This window comes from Lissotriton vulgaris, chromosome 12, assembly GCF_964263255.1.
Source record: "Lissotriton vulgaris chromosome 12, aLisVul1.2, whole genome shotgun sequence".
NCBI classification, from domain to species: domain Eukaryota; kingdom Metazoa; phylum Chordata; class Amphibia; order Caudata; family Salamandridae; genus Lissotriton; species Lissotriton vulgaris.
Window position 1 is genome coordinate 545,258,987 of NC_141700.1, and position 18,571 is coordinate 545,277,557.

Below are 18,571 nucleotides of genomic sequence, written 5' to 3' on the forward strand. Positions count from 1 at the left end.
GAAAAACCTCTGAAACTCGCCATGGGAAACTCAAGGTCGTGGTGCTGGCCCTCAGAATGAATTAATTAATTCAGTGTAAAATTAAAATCATTCCAAAAAAGGAAGCAGTAGTGGTAGATTTACTTTGACCAAATGATTGTCAACAATGACCACGCCCTCCAGAGCTACGCAAGGAAACGTATGTGCCAAAAATTTCTAAAATCTACCAGAAGGCGCTACGATGCAGTGACACACTACAGACAATACTTGCTGTGTGGTGGCTCGTTTAGTTTAATAAACTAGAGAGTCCCACTGTTGGAGTTATGTGGTCGGTCGCCCCAATGCAGATACTTTAATTATTACCTGTAAGTAATCCTTGACCAGGCTCTGAAAAACAATCGTTTAGTTCAAGCTTTTCAGTGGAAAGTTCCAGGTAATCCCGTCTTTTTTTAAACTGACTCGTGTAGGTGTTACACTAGTTGAAGTTTGCCTGGTAATTGTTCCTGTGTTTGTGTAAACACCCTTGAACTTTGAGCTGGACGAGCATTCATATCGAAAGTGCAAGTATTATGGCGGTTTCGGTTTCCCGTCTGAGTTACTTGTCTCCCACGGCTCAGACAGCAGAGTTCACCTTCCCAGACGGACGGACGCTCGAAGGTACTTTCGCGGTGAGTTTCACGGGGCCGGAAAAATAGTGAAAATCAGACGTTTTCTGTCGATTGTGCGTTCCGTGGGGGTTTAACTCGCCCTAGAAAGGTTTGCGTTGGGATTTTCAACGTGGGAAGAAATACTGAAGCGCGAGGGTTAAAATCTCGCATTGGACATTTTTGTAATCAGTATAAAGTACGGCCAAAAAATACTGGCAAGTTTTCACTTTTCCTTTGGGACGGTGTAAAGAGGGCCATAGCTCCGAAAAAAAACCTCCGTTTTAGGATGTGGCGTTACGGCCGAGTCTTGGCGTTGTCTCACAACACAAAGATGTGAACTAGTGTTATGTAACACCTCATGGTGTATACCATGGGTACTCACAAACTTACTCTCGGTTGGGGGGCACATTTACAGTGTGGTTTATGTCCGAGGGACGCACCGGTGGGGGTGGGGTCAGTGGGGGAGGGGGCGGGGCTAGAGCAACAAAAAAAAACTGTGACCATGAGGTTGACCACAGATCCCTGCAGCGGACGCCTTCGTCCACTGAGCCACCAGAGCCGGCATACACACATCTCTCTCTCTCTCCCTCTCCCTCTCTCTCCATCTGTCTCACTCACTGACTGTCTCACTCCCTCTATCTCACTCACTCTGACTGTCTCACTCCTTTCTCGCTCTGTCTCACTCACTCTGAATGTCTCACTCTCTCTCTCTGTCTCCCGCTCCATCTGTCTCCCTCTCCATCTCTGTTTACCTCTCCCTCTGTTTCTCTCTCCCTCACTCTGTTTCCCTCTCCCGCACTCTGTTTTCCTCTCTCTCTTCCCCTCTCCCTCCTTCCCTCTGTCTCCTTCCCTCTGTCTCCCTCTCTCTCCGTCCCTCTCCCTCACTCTGAGGTCTCCCTCCCTCACTCTGTCTCCCTCACTCTGGCGGGCTCCCTCACTCTGGCGGGCTCCCTCACTCTGGCAGGCTCCCTCACTCTGGCGGGCTCCCTCACTCTTTCTCCCTCACTCTGCTTCCCTCACTCTCCTTCCCTCACTCTCCTTCCCTCACTCTCTCTCCCTCACTATTTCTCCCTCACTATTTCTCCCTCACTCTCCTTCCCTCACTCTCTCTCCCTCACTCTCCTTCCCTCTCCCTGCCTCACTCTCCCTCCCTCACCCTCACTCTCCTTCCCTCACTCTCCCTCCCTCACCCTCACTCTCCTTCCCTCACTCTCCTTCCCTCACTCTCCCTCACTCTCCCTCCCTCACCCTCTCTCACTCACCCTCCTTCCCTCACTCTCCCTCACTCTGCTTCCCTCTCTCTTTCCCTCACTCTCCTTCCCTCTCTCTCCCTCACTCTCCTTCCCTCTCTCTCCCTCACTCTCCTTCCCTCTCCTTCCCTCTCTCTCCCTCACGCTCCTTCCCTCTCTCCCTCCCCCACTCTCCCTCCCTCACCCTCTCTCTCTCTCCCTCCCTCACCCTCACTCTCACTCACCCTCCTTCCCTCACTCTCCCTCACCCTCACTCACCCTCCTTCCCTCACTCTCCCTCACCCTCACTCACCCTCCTTCCCTCACTCTCCCTCACTCACTCTCCCTTACCCTCACTCCTTCCCTCTCTCCCTCACTCTCCTTCCCTCTCTCTCCCTCACTCTCCTTTCCTCCCTCCCCCTCCCTCTCCCACACCCTCACTCACCCTCCTTCCCTCCCTCACCCTCTCCCTCACCCTCTCCCTCACCCCCACTCTCACCCTCACTCTCACCCCCACTCTCTCCCTCACCCTCACTCTCCTCCCCTCACTCTCCATCTCCCTCTCTTTCCCTCACTCTCCTTCCCCCTCTCCCTCACTCTCCTTCCCTCCCTCTCCTTCCCTCCCTCTCCCTCACTCTCCTTCTCTCCCTCTCCCCCACTCTCCTTCCCTCCCTCTCCCTCACTCCCCTTCCCTCTCTCTCTTTCCCTCACTCTCCTTCCCTCTCCCTGCCTCACTCTCCTTTACTCTCCTTCCCTCCCTCTCCCTCACCCTCACTCTCCCTCACTCTCCCTCACCTTCACTCTCTCTCCCTCACTCTCCCTCCCTCACTCTCCTTCCCTCACCCTCACTCTCCTTCCCTCTCCCTCACTCTCCTTCCCTCACTCTCCCTCTCCCTCACTCTCCTTCCCTCACAATCCTTCCCTCACTCTCCTTCCCTCACTCTCCTTCCCTCACTCTCCTTCCCTCACTCTCCTTCCCTCACTCTCCTTTCCTCACTCTCCTTCCCTCACTCTCCCTCACTCCCTCACTCCCTCACTCTCCCTCACTCTCTCTCACTCTCCCTCACTCTCCCTCACTCTCCCTCACTCTCCCTCTCTCTCCCTCACTCTCCCTCACTCTCCCTCTCTCTCCCTCTCCCTCACCCTCCCTCACCCTCCCTCTCTCACTCTCCCCCTCCCTCTCTCACTCTCCCTCTCCCTCTCTCACTCTCCCTCACTCTCTCTCCCTCACTCTCCCTCACCCTCACTCTCACTCCCTCAGTCTCCCTCACCCTCCTTCCCGCTCTCTCTTTCCCTCTCCCTGCCTCACTCTCCTTCCCTCCCTCTCCCTCACTCTCCCTCCCTCACTCTCCCTCACCCTCACTCTCCTCCCCTCACTCTTCCTCACTCTCCCTCCCTCTCCTTCCCTCACCCTCTCTCTCTCTCCCTCACTCTCCTCCCCCCACTCTCCCTCACCTTCACTCTGCTTCCCTCACCCTCACTCTCCTACCCTCACTCTCCCTCCCTCCCTCACCCCACTCTCTCTCCTTCCCTCTCCCTACCTCATTATCCCTCCCTCACTCCCTCTCCCTCACTCTCCTCACTTTCCCTCACTCTCCTTCTTTAAAAGACCATTTGCATGTTAATGAGGCTTTGTTCACCTCTTAGCCCCCTGCAGCGCCACTCTGACTATGGCGGGAATCGCCGGCCCCCACAGAGCAGCAGAGTCTTTGAGTAGCGCTGCTGCAGGGGTGTTTGCTGACGCACTGTAAAAACAGAAAAGTAAAACACGGGTACATGTCTGCAAGGTCCGCGGGCCGCCAGGGAAGGCTTGCCGGGCCGCTGACGTCCCGCAGGCCGTACTATGAGTACCCGTGGTGTACAAACCTTCGGGTCGAGTTCGCTCTGTATTAAACTGCCCAAAGAGAAAGAAAACGCTCATTGTGATGGGAGTGGGGGGGGGGGGGTCATCTTTAGTCCTACAACACACAAGAACCCCACCATTAAAAGCCTCTATTAATTCTGCAGCCAGACTAATCACAGGCTCAAAAAAAAGCTCACACATCTCTCCCGATCTAAAAACCTTGAACTGGCTGCCTTACGAAGCTAGAATACACCTGAAAATCGCCTGCATGACACACAAGGCTATACACCACAACTCCCCCAGCTACCTCGCTCAGAAACTCTCCCTCACCCTCACTCTTTCTCCCTCACTCTTCCTCACTCTCACTCCCTCACTCTTCTCACCCTCACTCTCCTTCCCTCACTCTCCTTCCCCCTCACTCTCCCTCACCCTCACTCTCCTTCCCTCACTCTCCCTCACCCTCACTCTCCTTCCCTCACTCTGCCTCCCTCTCTCTCCCTCACTCTCCTTCCCTCTCTCTCCCTCACTCTCCTTCCCTCTCCCTGCCCCACTCTCCTTCCCTCCCTCTCCCTCACTCTCCTCACCCTCCTTCCCTCACTCTCCCTCCCTCACTAACCCTCCCTCACCCTCCTTCCCTCACTTTCCCTCACCCTCACTCTCCCTCCTCTCCTCCCCTCACTCTCCCTCACCTTCACTCTCATTCCCTCTCCCTTACTCTCCACCCTCACTCTCCCTCCCTCACCCCCACTCTCTCTCCCTCCCTCACTATCCCTCCCTCACTCCCCTCCCTCTCCCTCACTCTCTCTCCCTCACTCTCCCCACTTTCCCTCACTCTCCTTCCCTCACTCTCCCTGACCCTCACTCTCCCTGACCCTCACTCTCCCTGACCCTCTCTCTCCCTCTCCTCCCCCCACTCTCCCTCACCTTCACTCTCATTCCCTCTCCCTCACTCTCCACCCTCACTCTCCCTCCCTCACCCCCACTCTCTCTCCCTCCCTCTCCCTCCCTCACTATCCCTCCCTCACTCCCCCTCCCCCTCCCTCTCTCTCCCTCACTCTCTCTCCCTCACTCTCCCCACTTTCCCTCACTCTCCTTCCCTCAATCTCCTTCCCTCACTCTCCCTGACCCTCACTCTCCCTTATCCTCACTTTCCTTCCCTCAGTCTCCCTCACTCTCCTTTCCTCACTCTCCCTCACCCTTACTCTCCTTCCCTCAGTCTCCCTCACTCTCCTTCCCTCACTTTCCCTCCCCCACTCTCCCTCCCTCATCCTCACTCTCCCTCACTCTCCTTCCCTCACTCTCCCTTACCCTCACTCTCCTTCCCTCAGTCTCCCTCACTCTCCTTTCCTCACTTTCCCTCACCCTCTTCCTCACCCTCTCTCTCTCTCTCCCTCACCTCCCCCCACTCTCCCTCACCATCACTCTCCTTCCCTCACCCTCACTCTCCTACCCTCACTCTCCCTCCCTCCCCCCCACTCTCTCTCCCTCCCCCCCACTCTCTCTCCCTCCCCCCCACTCTCTCTCCCTCTCTCTCACTCCCTCCCTCCCTCTCTCTCCCCCACTCTCTCTCCCTCACTCTCCTTCCCTTACTCTCCTTCCCTCACTCTCCTTGACCCTCACTCTCCCTGACCCTCACTCTCACTCTCCTTCTCTCATTCTCCTTCCCCCCACTCCCTCTCCCTCACTCCCGATCCCTCACTCTCCTTCCCTCGGTCTCCTTTCCTCAGTCTCCTTCCCTCACTCTCCACCCCTCACCCTCTCCCTCACCCTCACTCACCCTCACTCTTCCTCACTCTCCTTCCCTCAGTCTCCCTCAGTCTCCTTTCCTCACTCTCCCTCACCCTTACTCTCCTTCCCTCCGTCTCCCTCACTCTCCTTCCCTCACTTTCCCTCCCTCACCCTCACTCTCCCTCCCTCTCTCCCTCCCTGTCTCTCTCCCTCCTTTCCCTCCCTCCCTTTCTCTACCTCCCTCTGTCATCTCACCCTGCCTGTGTGTGCCCGCGATGAGACAGCTTCTGGGCACACACACAGCCTCACCCGAGCACTTCACAGGTCTTTAAAAGACCATTCGCATGTTAATGAGGCTTTGTTCACCTCTTAGCCCCCTGCAGCGCCACTCTGACAATGGCGGGAATCACCGGCCCCCACAGAGCAGCAGAGTCTTTGAGTAGCGCTGCTGCAGGGGTGTTTGCTGACGCACTGTAAAAAAAGAAAAGTAAAACACGGGTACATGTCTGCAAGGTCCGCGGGCCGCCAGGGAAGGCTTGCCGGGCCGCTGACGTCCCGCAGGCCGTACTATGAGTACCCGTGGTGTACAAACCTTCGGGTCGAGTTCGCTCTGTATTAAACTGCCCAAAGAGAAAGAAAACGCTCATTGTGATGGGAGGAGGGGGGGGTTGTCTTTAGTCCTACAACACACAAGAACCCCACCATTAAAAGCCTCTATTAATGCTGCAGCCAGACTAATCACAGGCTCAAAAAACGCTCACACATCTCTCCTGATCTAAAAACCTTGAACTGGCTGCCTTACGAAGCTAGAATACACCTGAAAATCGCCTGCATGACACACACGGCTATACACCACAACTCCTCCAGCTACCTCGCTCAGAAACTGACAATCTCGGGTGGCTCAAGAGCAACAAGAAGCGCAGAAAATCTTCTTTTGAAACCTCAAAGATTCCACAAGAAAAAAATATATAAACGTTCTCAGGGATGGCGCCCAGGATCTGGAATGCCCTTCCTCCAGAAATCAGGCTTATCTCATCCACGGCATCCTTCAAAAAAGAAGTAAAATCTCTCCTCTTAGCTAAATTTACTTGAATTTAGACTAAAGAAATCTTGTAACTCATTATGACAACCTATGCACCGTTGATACCTTACCTTGTTTCTATTGTGTAACAATTTGCTCATCTTTGCACAAAAAGACTTGTTTATTTATTACTCCTTTGTCCTCGTATCCCATCTGTAAAGCGCTCTGATATCCGCAAGGATCTTGTTCGTGCTCATAACACTTTCAAAATAAAATAAATAAACTAGGACGGATTCCCTCACCCACCAGAGGCTTCATCATTGGGAGTCCTCCTTGCATCACGAAGCCTGGTCATGATGCAGGGTACAACCCCCTGGCTGTGAGGGAGGAGCTCAGGGGTATTTTTATGTGGGAGGAGTTAAATTAAAATAAAAAGGGGTAGAGAGCGGTATGTGGGGGAGAAGAGTTGGAGGCTGAGTTTGGTGAGAGGAGAGAGGGGGACCTGAGGGGGAGAATGAGTAAGAGAAATGTCTGAAGGTCAGCAGGAGGGACCAAAGGAAAAGACAAGAATCAACAAAATGGCAGACCCGGGTCGTGGGCATCGATGGAAACCATCTCAACATGGCAAGATGCACCCAGGGCAAGAGTCACAACAGGAGAGGGTCCCAAAATGGCGGGGCGCACACGAGTTCCAGTCCAAAAGGTACGAGGGCCAAGTCCAAAGAAAACCAGGGAGCCGACCCAATGGAGGAAGAACAAGAGGGGAAAAGGAGCCAGACAGTCAAAAGGAGGAGCATCTAAAGTGTTTGCACCTCCTTTCACCACTGATGCACACACATGATCCCTGGTCTAAATGCTCCCATGCTCCTGTACAGGGCACAACAGTCCACCTGTGTCATTAGCTGGAGGGGTGTTAAAACAAATCCCCAGGTCTCCACCCAGCTTTCATGCTCGACAAAAAGCTGATGTCTATCTTGGCTCTCCCAGGGGGGGGCATTAGCGGCTTCGTCATATGTAGGGGGTGAGCACTGTAATTAAAATCCTCTCCCGGTCGTGTAACCTGTCCCGCTCGTCCGCTGTGGCCACAGGCCCCCATCCACACACTGCGGTCAGGCCACACAGGCGGATGGAGGCTGCAGATCCGGCGATCAGGGGCCGCACCAGCTGCGGGCGCCCGCCGGTGAAGATGAAAGGGCAGCAGGGGGCCCAATCCTGCTGAAACTGTAGGGCTGTCCAGACAACTAGATCCCGAGATTGCGACCTGGCCCACCGGCGTTGTTGAGGAGGGCCCAGGAAGATGAGGTGCAGGCTCCCGGGCCTTCAATAGAAATGCCGGAGAGTATATTGTGGCCTCTAATCTAATCTGATCTTGTCTGATGTGGTTACTCTTACAACACTAATATTAGTTGCTCATGATGATTTTCATTGAGCAAAAGTAGCTCCTATTACAGAAAAGGTTGGAGACTACTGCGATAGATGGAATACCACTGTGAGGGTAGGATGCTCTGACTTGATGCCCACACCCTGCTGCATGGGAGCAAGACAGTGGTTGAAACCTGCCAGTGGATTGAGGAAGACACAAGGGGCTCCTGCTGCCTGGGGCTGCAGGTAATTTAGCAATCCGCCAGGAGACCAGCAGGTGCCAGGGAGGGCCGCTTGCAACAGTGGTGCCCTGCTATGGACAGGCAACTCTTCCAGGCGTGGCCCTGAATAGGTCAGACGGCAAGCTACGAGAGCGGGCCGTGTACCACTTGCAGATGTGGTCGACGCTGCACTGCTGAGAGGCTGACAACACAGGTGACGTGGATGGTGGCACAGTAGTGGAGGAGCAATACTTGAGGGCTGCGGAGACGATTCAGAGCCGCTTGGCATAGGGGCATTGACTGTATTTAAGGTGTCCCCCCTGGCTTCTAACCAACACCCAAAATACCATCACTTGGCTTGGGCTTTCCACCCCTTTCTGCCTCCCCTGCGACAATTTACCATTTATGAGACCCAATATATGGCTGTATAGCTGTAAAACGCATGAGAGCGGGCTGTGGCTGCCGACACAGGGTTTCAAGACGGCAGGCTTGGTGAAGGTAAGTGGACAGCGTCTACGGCACCCAGACCTGAAGGTTGGAGACTTTCTATGGTGGTGAGAGACATAAGGCCAACTGGAAAATACAGGGACAGCCACCTCCAAGTCTACACAAGGGACACTAGCAGGGACACCACTAGCAGTCCAGGCTACAGAGGCTTCCTTCTCCCCCTCCTGCTGCTCCAGACTATCAACATTAAGAGAAGAGGATTGCTGGGAGCCGTCTTGGAACTGCGACATACTCTACCCTGATATGCGATATTGATTGACCATGGTGTCTCGATCGTGGTGCCTGGCATTAATAGACAAATCCTCATACTATGCCCCCACAAGATAATTTTGGTATAAGTGACTGGGGGATACTAGGCCTCCCCAGATGTGGCAGCACCTCCTGATCTTCTAGAGTCAATGCGAAAGATAAGGACACCAAGTACCCTCGCCAAGGCAAGATGGCCCGCTACACCAAGGTCGTAACCCCCGGAGTGGACCCGGAGTAAGGGGCCCATCCCATACCGAATAACGCTACACTACTTCAGGCAATTCAGACGTTGAGGGAAGTTTTGGAGGGTAAGATTGGCGAGGTGTGCGGAAGTCTCATTGCTGTGCCAAGACCTGCGCAACTCTCAGAGCGAGCAACAGAGGACGAAACCAGGCTTTCGGAGGTCGAGGACATGGTGTAAGATCTTCAGAAGGGGGCGAAGGAGCTCTAATACAAACAGTGATATTGTGTGAAGCCGAAAGGTTGAGGAAAACAGCGCACAAAGAAACAACCTCTGCACCGTAGGCCTCTCGGAGATGGTGGAAGGTACTAACACCAAAATGTTCGTGACTAACTGGTTAAAGTACACCCTCCCCTCTGATCATTTCTCTGCGTGCTTTGTTGATTCTTGTCCTTTCCTTTGGTCCCTTGGATTCCATCCTGCTGACCTTCAGACATTTCTCTTACGCTGGACTGCCTTATCTCTTTCTCCCCCTCAGGTACCCCTCTCTCCTCTCACCAATCTCAGCCTCCATCTCTTCTCTCCCACATACCGCTCTCTACCCCTTTTTATTTTAATTGTTAAACATTTATTTATTTCTCTTTTCACTCTGTAAATATGTGATATAATCTTGTTTAAGCCGAATCGCTGGTAAAAGGGAATCCTGAGAAAATCTTCTATTTGTGTATATATATATATATATATATATATTACTAAATCCCAATGTGAGCTAACTGTATTATAAGGGGTGCAGTGCTGTAAGTGAAATGGTGTAAAACTAGCTACAAGGATTACCACATCGTTGTATTCTGGCTACCTTGTGCTAGGATTAAAAACAAGAAATACGACGGAAAACATAAGATCATGTCGTATTGTGCTCAGATTGACATGTTTCAGCCAGTGACCTGTAGCAGGTCCTGACTGGCCATAGCGGGCACCAGGCATTTCCCCGGTGGACCGTCAGGGTTGGGAGCCGGTTTTGGGTCTCTGGGGGGACGATTTTGTAACATCTCTGTTTTTTCAGCATAGCTGCAATATCGGCTTCTGTAACGAAGTCGGTAGAAAACCGCCCTGGTAAACAGCTCGGCCGCACCCCCAAACCCCCGGGAGGCTGGCCAAGCACTTGGCCAGGGCTGGTTTTGGGTCCCAGTCCGGCCCTGACCTGTAGAGTGTCGTGGCTTTCTTCAGGATCTCAAAGTGGCTACTGTTGTGAAAGTGGTGTCATTTAAAGTGTAAAGAAAATGATCTTTAGTCCCCCACTCATCCCTTGTCAGCCCCTGTGAGGTGGGCTGAGCCAGCAGGCCAAGCCCTCTCTCCTATCCTTTTCAACCACTATTTAGAACCTCTTGCTAATTCTCTCTAAATGACAAGAACATTCCCTTCCATATGTATGCTGACGACACACAACTTTACCTGAAAATGTTATCCCTGGATAACATCATAACACTCAACTCTACCTTAACATCTACTCAAAATTGTTTAACTGAGAACCACCTCCTGCTCAACACCTCCAAAACTGAATTCCTTCTCATCTCTCCTCCGGACCACCCCTTCAAGCTAGACCTTTGGCTGACTCACCTCACTGCTTTCAGTTGCACCCCTCTCATCGTAGACTCAGCCAAATCCCTCAGAATCACCTTGGACAAGCACCTGAATATGAAAAATCATATCAACAATGAATGTAAGGGAGCTAATCACTTGATGAGGACACTTAAAAATATCAAGCCCTTCCTTCCTTCCACAAAATGACTTCAAACAAGCGGTCCAAGCACTGGTTTTGCAGAGGCTACATTATGGTAGCGCTACGCTCTGTGGCCTTTCAAAATACACCCCGTCTCCACTAAGGTCAGCACTGAACGCTGCGGCCAGATTAATTATTGGTACCAAACGAAATGAGCACATTTCACCAGTCCTAAAGTCTCTTAAATGGCTTCCCTATGAAGCTTGAATTCAGTTTAAGATTATCGTTCTAGCGCACAAAGCCCTGCACGACAACACCCCAAGGTACCTAGCACAAAAGCTTGAATTATCATGTGGCGAGAGAGCTTCAAGAAGAGCTAACAACTTCCTTCTGAAACCATGTATCATGAATAAAAAGAGAACTTGTGGTTGAGCCTTCTCAGGTGCTGCACCAAAGATCTGAAACTCTCTTCACTGGAATTGCGCAGAATATAATCAATTACTGCTTTCAAACTTGAAGCCAAAAGTTTCCAAATTAACAAATTTTTACCTTAATTTGGCACTACCACTGATCCTACAACAGGTGTTGAATGACCCTTTATCCTTGTTACCATCCTATGTTTTTTTAATTTATTTTTTTTGCTTTTGTGCTCTCTGCTCCTCTCGGACGTAAGGTGTGCCCCTTGTAGCAGCCTGTTATTGACATTACTTGCTGTGTACCATTTGTTTGTGGTTATTGTGACTATAACTGTTTGGAATTCTTATCCGATATCGTACTGGAGTTTTATTCTCCCTCTCTTCTCTCTGTTTATCATTTGTCTATGATTGTTGTGACTACAACTGTTTGGCATTCTTACTTGATATTGTCACTGGAGTATTACTCTCCCTTTCATCCTTCTGTAAAGCGCTCTGATATCCCTCGGGATTTGGTTTGTGCTATATAAAACTTTATAAAATAATCTAAATTTTAAAAAAGTATCGTCTCCTGCATGGCACTGCTCTCCGCTAAAGGCATTTGCAGTTCGTCAGTCCTTCTGTTCTCTGATGTTGCTAATATTAGAGAGCTGCACATTTTGCAACATATAAAACTAGTACGGTCACAGACTATATATATTTACTTAAATAGTTTAAATCTGACTTTGTATTATGTACCTATATCCATAAAAGAATATTTAGACAAACATATTTACACACAAAGTTAGATTTAAACATTTTATGCAATACTGTATTGCAATGAAAGGCTCTTGGACAAATTAATGTGCGGGACAAAGTGCAAGTGACTGTTTTTAGGACTCGAATGTGACAGCTCATGCATTCTTGCTTGAGAGAGATGTTGTTTACTAGAAGGGGCTTGAGGTCTGCCCATTGCTTACCATTTGTTGGCTTCATTGTCATTCTTATTTGCTGCCTCCTAATTGGGAAGCGGGTGCCAGTTTAATTTCCTCTTCTTTCGTCTGGAGCACAAACCAAGTACTGATTGCTTCATCCTGATTATTGTTCTTCCACTGCTGGCGCCGTGAGTGTGTTTTCCCAGGGGTCTCCCTTATGTACTTCTGTATTCCTGCAGTCCATGTTGCTTTGTTGCAGAGTGTTTCTCCCTGCCCCTCTCTTTTGCATTTGTCAGTGTGTTTCTCCTCAATCTGTCCCGTCCAGACCTCAACCCCCCATTGATTTTGCACCCCTCCAATGTTGCTCATACAACCCCTTGTGGTGTTGTAACCCCTTCAACCCCACCTAAGGTTATTTCTATTCTCACCACCTGCCTGTTAAAAAAATATATATATATTGTGCATGTTTTTAGGTAGAGCTTGATCAACCTGTTGTATCTTTTCTGTGGGATTTGGCACACCCACCAATTGCCATTGGCTGTTATATGGGTCATTTACAAATGCTGGCTTGTTATTGGTGCATTGCTTAACTGTCCCCCTTTGTGGGCTTAGCTCCCTCGCTGGGGATTTCACGAAGAGATTGTTTTGTTTGACCATCACACTGTACACTGCGTGTGATGGCCTCTCCTCTTTCCTCCCGTCTGGTTAATTTATAGCTGTTTTCTGCCTGCACTCAGAGCGGTCGCATGCATGCCTGAAATAAGAGTAGCAACTGGTGCATGTGAGCGCCTTGCTTGTGTTTTTGTGTCTGTCTTTTTTAATGGTTTGCTGTGTGTCCCAGCACTGTCCCTCTACCGGCAGTGGAATTTAGGTTTCCTGTACAGGGCTGAGAGGGCTCGTTGTCCTGGCAACATGCCACACAGGGATACACTGTTTCTCGTTCTCTCTGTCAGCCTTGCCCGTCCGGCCTTTCTGAGACCCACGTGCGGCTGCTGGATCTCCCAGAAGTTGGCGGGGCTGCTTCATTTTGTGTGTGGTGGGCTATGGCCTTGTGCACCCGTGCCAGCAGGGACACCGGCAGCAGCTGGATGGGACAGTTTAAATTACTGCCAGCCTGCACTGCACGTCGTGTTTTAAGATCCCGGGACAAGGAGCAGAGACTGCGTTGGATTCTCCAGCTCTCTTCGCTCCCACACTGCTCGCAGGACCCCACCAGGGTTGTTGTGCTTGTTTCTAATCTGTTGATTATAATCTGTTTTCCAGTTTTGGGGGTACAGGCATTTCAAGAATTCTTCCAAGTAGGCAGTCGTACATATTTCTTCTTACTGTGTTCGCTAACATTGTGATAATCTGCTGAGTCCCAGGTCAGATGGCTCCTGAGTAAGGTTTGGAGGGCGACCAAAAAGCGAAAACACTTCTTTTGTCTTTTAAAACGTGTTACTGCCTGGTAGCCTTTAGTAAACCTCAACATTTTCTTGTGCTAATTAAGAATAGGTTTTCGCTCCCTTGCTCTGTTTACTGACATAAATAGGAACTTATATGTATTTGATCAGGGCTTTAAGTGGGATGAAATAACTGAGGTGTCCCCCATAGGGGCGTGTTCAATGTAATTAAGCGCCTGGCTTAAAACACATGCTAAAAGTCGGTGCTGAGCATAGTGTGCTGCCCGACTGGCATTTTGCTGCTTCGGTCCATTCATCCAGATATATAATGCAACAGGTAACATTACACGTACAAATTCGCAACACCTATGACTTTGTTGTATATTTTTATTTATTTACTTATTTATTTTTTACATTTTATTTTATAAAATTTTATATAGCGCAAACCAGATCCCGAGGGATATCAGAGCGCTTTACAGAAGGATAAAAGGGAGAGTAATACTCCAGTAACAATATCAAGTAAGAATGCCAAACGGTTGTAGTCACAACAATCATAGACAAATGATAAACAGCGAGAAGAGAGGGAGAATAAAACTCCAGTACGATATCGGATAAGAATTCCAAACAGTTATAGTCACAATAATCACAAACAAATGGTACACAGCGAGTAATGTCAATAACAGGCTGCTACACGGGGACACCTTACGTCCGAGAGGAGCAGAGAGCACAAAAGCAAAAAAAATAAATAAATAAAACATAGGATGGTAACAAGGATGAAGGGTCATTCAACACCTGTTGTAGGATCAGTAGTAGTGCCAAATTAGGGTAAAAATGTGTTCATTAGGGAACTTTTGGCTTTAAGTTTGAAAGCAGTAATTGATGATATTCTGCGCAATTCTGGTGGAAGAGAGTTCCAGATCTTTGGTGCAGCACCTGAGAAGGCTCGACGACAAGTTATCTTTTTATTCATGATACATGGTTTCAGAAGGAAGTGTTAGCGCTACTTGAGGCTCTCTCGCAACCTGATAATTCAAGCTTTTGTGCTCGGTACCTTGAGGTGTTGTCGTGCAGGGTTTTGAACGCTAGAACGATAATCTTAAACTGAATTCAAGCTTCATAGGCAAGCCATTTAAGAGACTTTAGGACTGGTGAAATGTGCTCATTTAGTTTGGTACCAATAATTAGTCTGGCCGCAACCTTCAGTGCTGACCTTAGTGGAGCCAGGGCGTATTTGGGAAGGCCACAGAGCGTAGCGCTGTCATAATCTAGCCTCGGCAAAACCAGTGCTTGGACCGCTTGTTTGAAGTCATTTATAATATTCTAAATGGTTCAGTTCTTATGCAAGGTTGTGTAAGGCTCGAGCTACTGACTTTCGAGCCTGAGAAAGCAGGTTCGAGCCTGACATCTGCTCAACATCCCGTGATTTAAAAAATGAGCACGTCCTTGTGTAATGTAACTGGAGTTTGTATTATATAAAACTGAAAAATGAGTCACCTTGAAGTTGCATCAAAAGCAGTGACGAGTGCTACTGTTGCAGAGTTAAGGTTTTTTCCCCCCACCCGTGGGTAAAAATGGAGATCCAGATAGGGATCCGTTTCGGCACCTGCTTTTAAGAACTGCCATTGCTGAACGCCGGCAAGACCCGGGCCACTTAAAGCCCTGGGTTTGAGGGACACATTGTTTTAATTCCCAGTGCTCGCATCCTGGTGAACGTAACTCCTTCACAGTGCGAGTCTACTTCCTGTCCCACCTATGGCTTCGATGTTATTAATTGTTATACTAGCGTCGCTAACTCTGAAGCCATCAAAAAGTGAGAAACTTCCAAAAGTTTACAAGGACCTAAACATCGATGGAATAGTGGGGTTCCAGTTTGTCAAAGGTAACTTGAAACTCTTTGTATGCTTTGACTAAAAAAATGTAATTTTAATACTCCTTTTTATTCCAGGGTGGAGCGGGGTTGCGGTTCAGCAATTTCCTATATTCTCACATGGCTAGGTGTGACAAATAATACTTGAGTATCCCGGCCAACCTGAGCAGTGTTCTTTTGCAGACTGCTTTTTAAAGACCTGTCGTAACAAAGCACAAAAGTGCTTAAAAAATAATTGTAAGTTCTGTCGACGAACATCTTAAACATGAGGGCAAACTGTAGAAATTGTTTCTTTGTTTTTTTGTGTGATTGGCAAGGCCAAACATTGTGGAAAAAACAAACGTAAGGCTCAATTGCCTAACAAGTGCTGTCAAAGGTAATAGGTCGGGCTTTTTCAAAAGCGGAAGTGCTTCTTCATTGATTGGTCAGTTTGGCAGACGTTAGTAGGTGGATGCCATATTAAGTCAATGGTTTGAAGCGTGGATGAATGCATGGATGGGGCAGGGACAGGGCAGGGACATTTTAAGGATTTTGGGTTCCCTGGCAGTGCTTAATTTGTAAAATATTAAGTGCCAGGGCTCTGACCAGGAGGCCACTGCAGCTTGCACCACCCATCGCCCTTGTCATTGCTGCCAAAACAGCTACTAACCATCTCTCTCGCATGTAAATGCGACAGTTAAGATTATTCCAGGTCCCCAAAGCTAAAGGAATGGCTGGGGATGTAGGTATTAGCAATTTTAATGTATATTGCAGTCCTAAACTACAGTTGTTCTGCTGATCTCTAAATTAGATGAGCAGCGCCACCATGTGGTGGACTGTTCTAAGTATGGTGTTGACAATTAGGTGCCAGTGCAGAGTACCGGAAACCAATTAAGTGCCGGTGCTGAGCACCGGAAAGCACCAGCTCAAATTAAGCACTAGTCCCTGGGCCAAACGTACTTTAGGGGCCCTCATTCGGATCATCCCTTTCATACCCTCTTTGGCCTGGTCACTGACAGTGCACAGGCAGACTTGTCCAAATTCTACATGTGTTTACATCAAATATTCAGGGGTATTGATGTATGTTTTCAGTATTTTAACACAACTGGAGCTCAGTAACATTACTGCAAGTAATCTCTGTGACACCCTCCTATTTCTCATATATGAAGTCCTGTTTTGATCTAAAAGAAACTTTTTAATGGAAAAACAAATACGCTTTCTATGCTAAATGTCTGTAATAGACTTTTACACATCACCCACACTACAAATAAATTAAAGGAAGACGATATTTAAAGCAATCTATTTGAGAATGATTGAAGGGATCAGGGCAATACATTATGCAGAACAGATCTGGCTTTGTCAGGTGCCCACTGAAAGGCTGGGGCCCTGGGCCAGAGCCGACTTTGCCCATGCCTTAAAATGTCCGTGGTATGGGAAAACAAGTGACTCATTAACTTAAGGTGTTTGTGGAGGGCACAGGGTGTGTTAGCCTTGGACTATGTCCCAGATACTTATGCGTAAAGGAGATTAATTCTGGCTAATAACATAGAAAGAAAGAAACACGAGCTGCACGGAAAATCAGGTGCAGGCACCAACGAGATTGACTATCAGTTGATGTTGTTAATTTAAACATAAAATGTATAATTGTATACATTGTTAAGAGTGGCAAAATCAAGAAAATGATCGCCTCTCTTGCAGCTGGATATGAAAAAGCACACGTTATGAACTACTTTAGCAAAAAAAAATTACAACATTTTTATAAATATCTGCCATGATTTCAACATGCCTGTGGCTTCTTTAGACATGACGCTCTCATGGTGGATGTAGTAATCATGGGTAGATATTGTTCAACGTGTGGAAATAAATGCCAGAGGTACTGGTTGAGATGAAATACAGTCCCAGAAATCCTTGACTGCATAGCTTTTACAAAACAGCAAACGAGCAAAGCTGAAGATTATCCAGGTATTCTTTGCAACCTAGGACCCGATTCCGATCTCGTTCGGAAAGCATATCAAACGACTCGGGTCCGGAATGTTTTCCGGACGACTTGGATGGGAAGAGTCCGACTGAATGAGTATGAATCATTTGAATGCATCCGGATACGATTCGGTCGGGCTCCCCTTGACTTCAATGGTAGCCTGTGTTCCGAACGCGAACACAGACTTGCATTGACAATTGGAGTGGTTGGGGATAATCTTGAACCCTTTGGCGGGCACCTCTTGGTGCTTGCCACATGGTGCATGGTTGGTAAAAGGGACCCCATGGCACCCCCACGGGCCAGATTCAGAGGGCCCTGGGTGAAAGGGGGCCAGCTACGGACTGATTCAGGAAGCCTTTTTTATCCAGGCAAACCGAATCGGAAAGGCTATCTGGATCGTTCATCGTACTTGCTCGCTTGGAAAACCTACTCCATAGAGCTGTATGAATCTGCTTTGGATGGCTCTATCTCTCCTAGTGCCTTCCGGAACCAATTCGGTCAGTGCTAAGGCTTTACAGGCATCGTACTTGGCCATTCTGAACTGTGAACGATTCGGTCGGACCAAGTGCTCCGGATCGGTTTAGGCAATTCCGAATCCGATTCGGAGCCCTTCCGACCGAGATCAGAATCGACCGACCCCCTAGTGTCAATGCCTTTTATATATGTGTTGCTTTGAAAAACGCATAAATAAAAGGCATTATCATTTACAATGCCAATAGCTTAAAATCTCTGAATTACGAGACCTATTGCATTGCAAATGCGTGTTTTCTTTCTAGTTACTGATCCAACTTGAATTGGTAAGTGAATAAAAAAAATAGCTTGTGTTAAACGTATTTCTCAATATTTCAAAAGGCATTTAAAATGTGTAACTTACAACCCTTGTGCAGCCCATGTGCTAATAATTAATTGCGATATAGTAGACGTGCAAGCATTCTATCGGCTCACTAGATCCCCACACCAATAAATGTATATGTTTGCAACACTTATTCTCAACAAATGATAAACCAAGGAGGAATGTGTGCATGGTGTGTCAATGCAGATTCTGGTGCAAACTCCAGTTTCCTCATGCTTTACTCCTTTTTTTCACTCCTTATTTTTCAAGGGGTCAGCTAAGAATAAGGGCTGTTGAAAACAATCAGATTTTTTGCCTGTACAGGTAGAAGTGGATGTCTGCTGAATAAAGTCTCAGATGTGCTTTCTAGCTCAAGGTGTGTTGGGAGAGGGGGGGGGGTGCATTTTATTTACTGGAGATAGGGTTTCCCCAACAGCTCTCTACAGAAAATCAGTGAATGAAGTCCTTTGTTATGCTATGTTGTTGTTTAACAGCTACAACGTGGGTGGGTTGTTCTTG

The 18,571-nt window shown here is 48.7% G+C and overlaps 1 protein-coding gene across 1 annotated transcript in view; it reads left to right on the top strand.

Annotated features, from left to right (window-relative positions):
* The first annotated feature begins 592 nt into the window (after window positions 1–592).
* Window positions 593–18,571, top strand: part of LOC147677700 (uncharacterized) — a 213,983-nt gene continuing 196,004 nt past the window's right edge. Inside the window, exon 1 of the mRNA XM_086945344.1 lies at window positions 593–647. The gene's annotated coding sequence lies outside the window, so the exon portion shown is untranslated. The remainder of the gene's footprint in view (window positions 648–18,571) is intronic.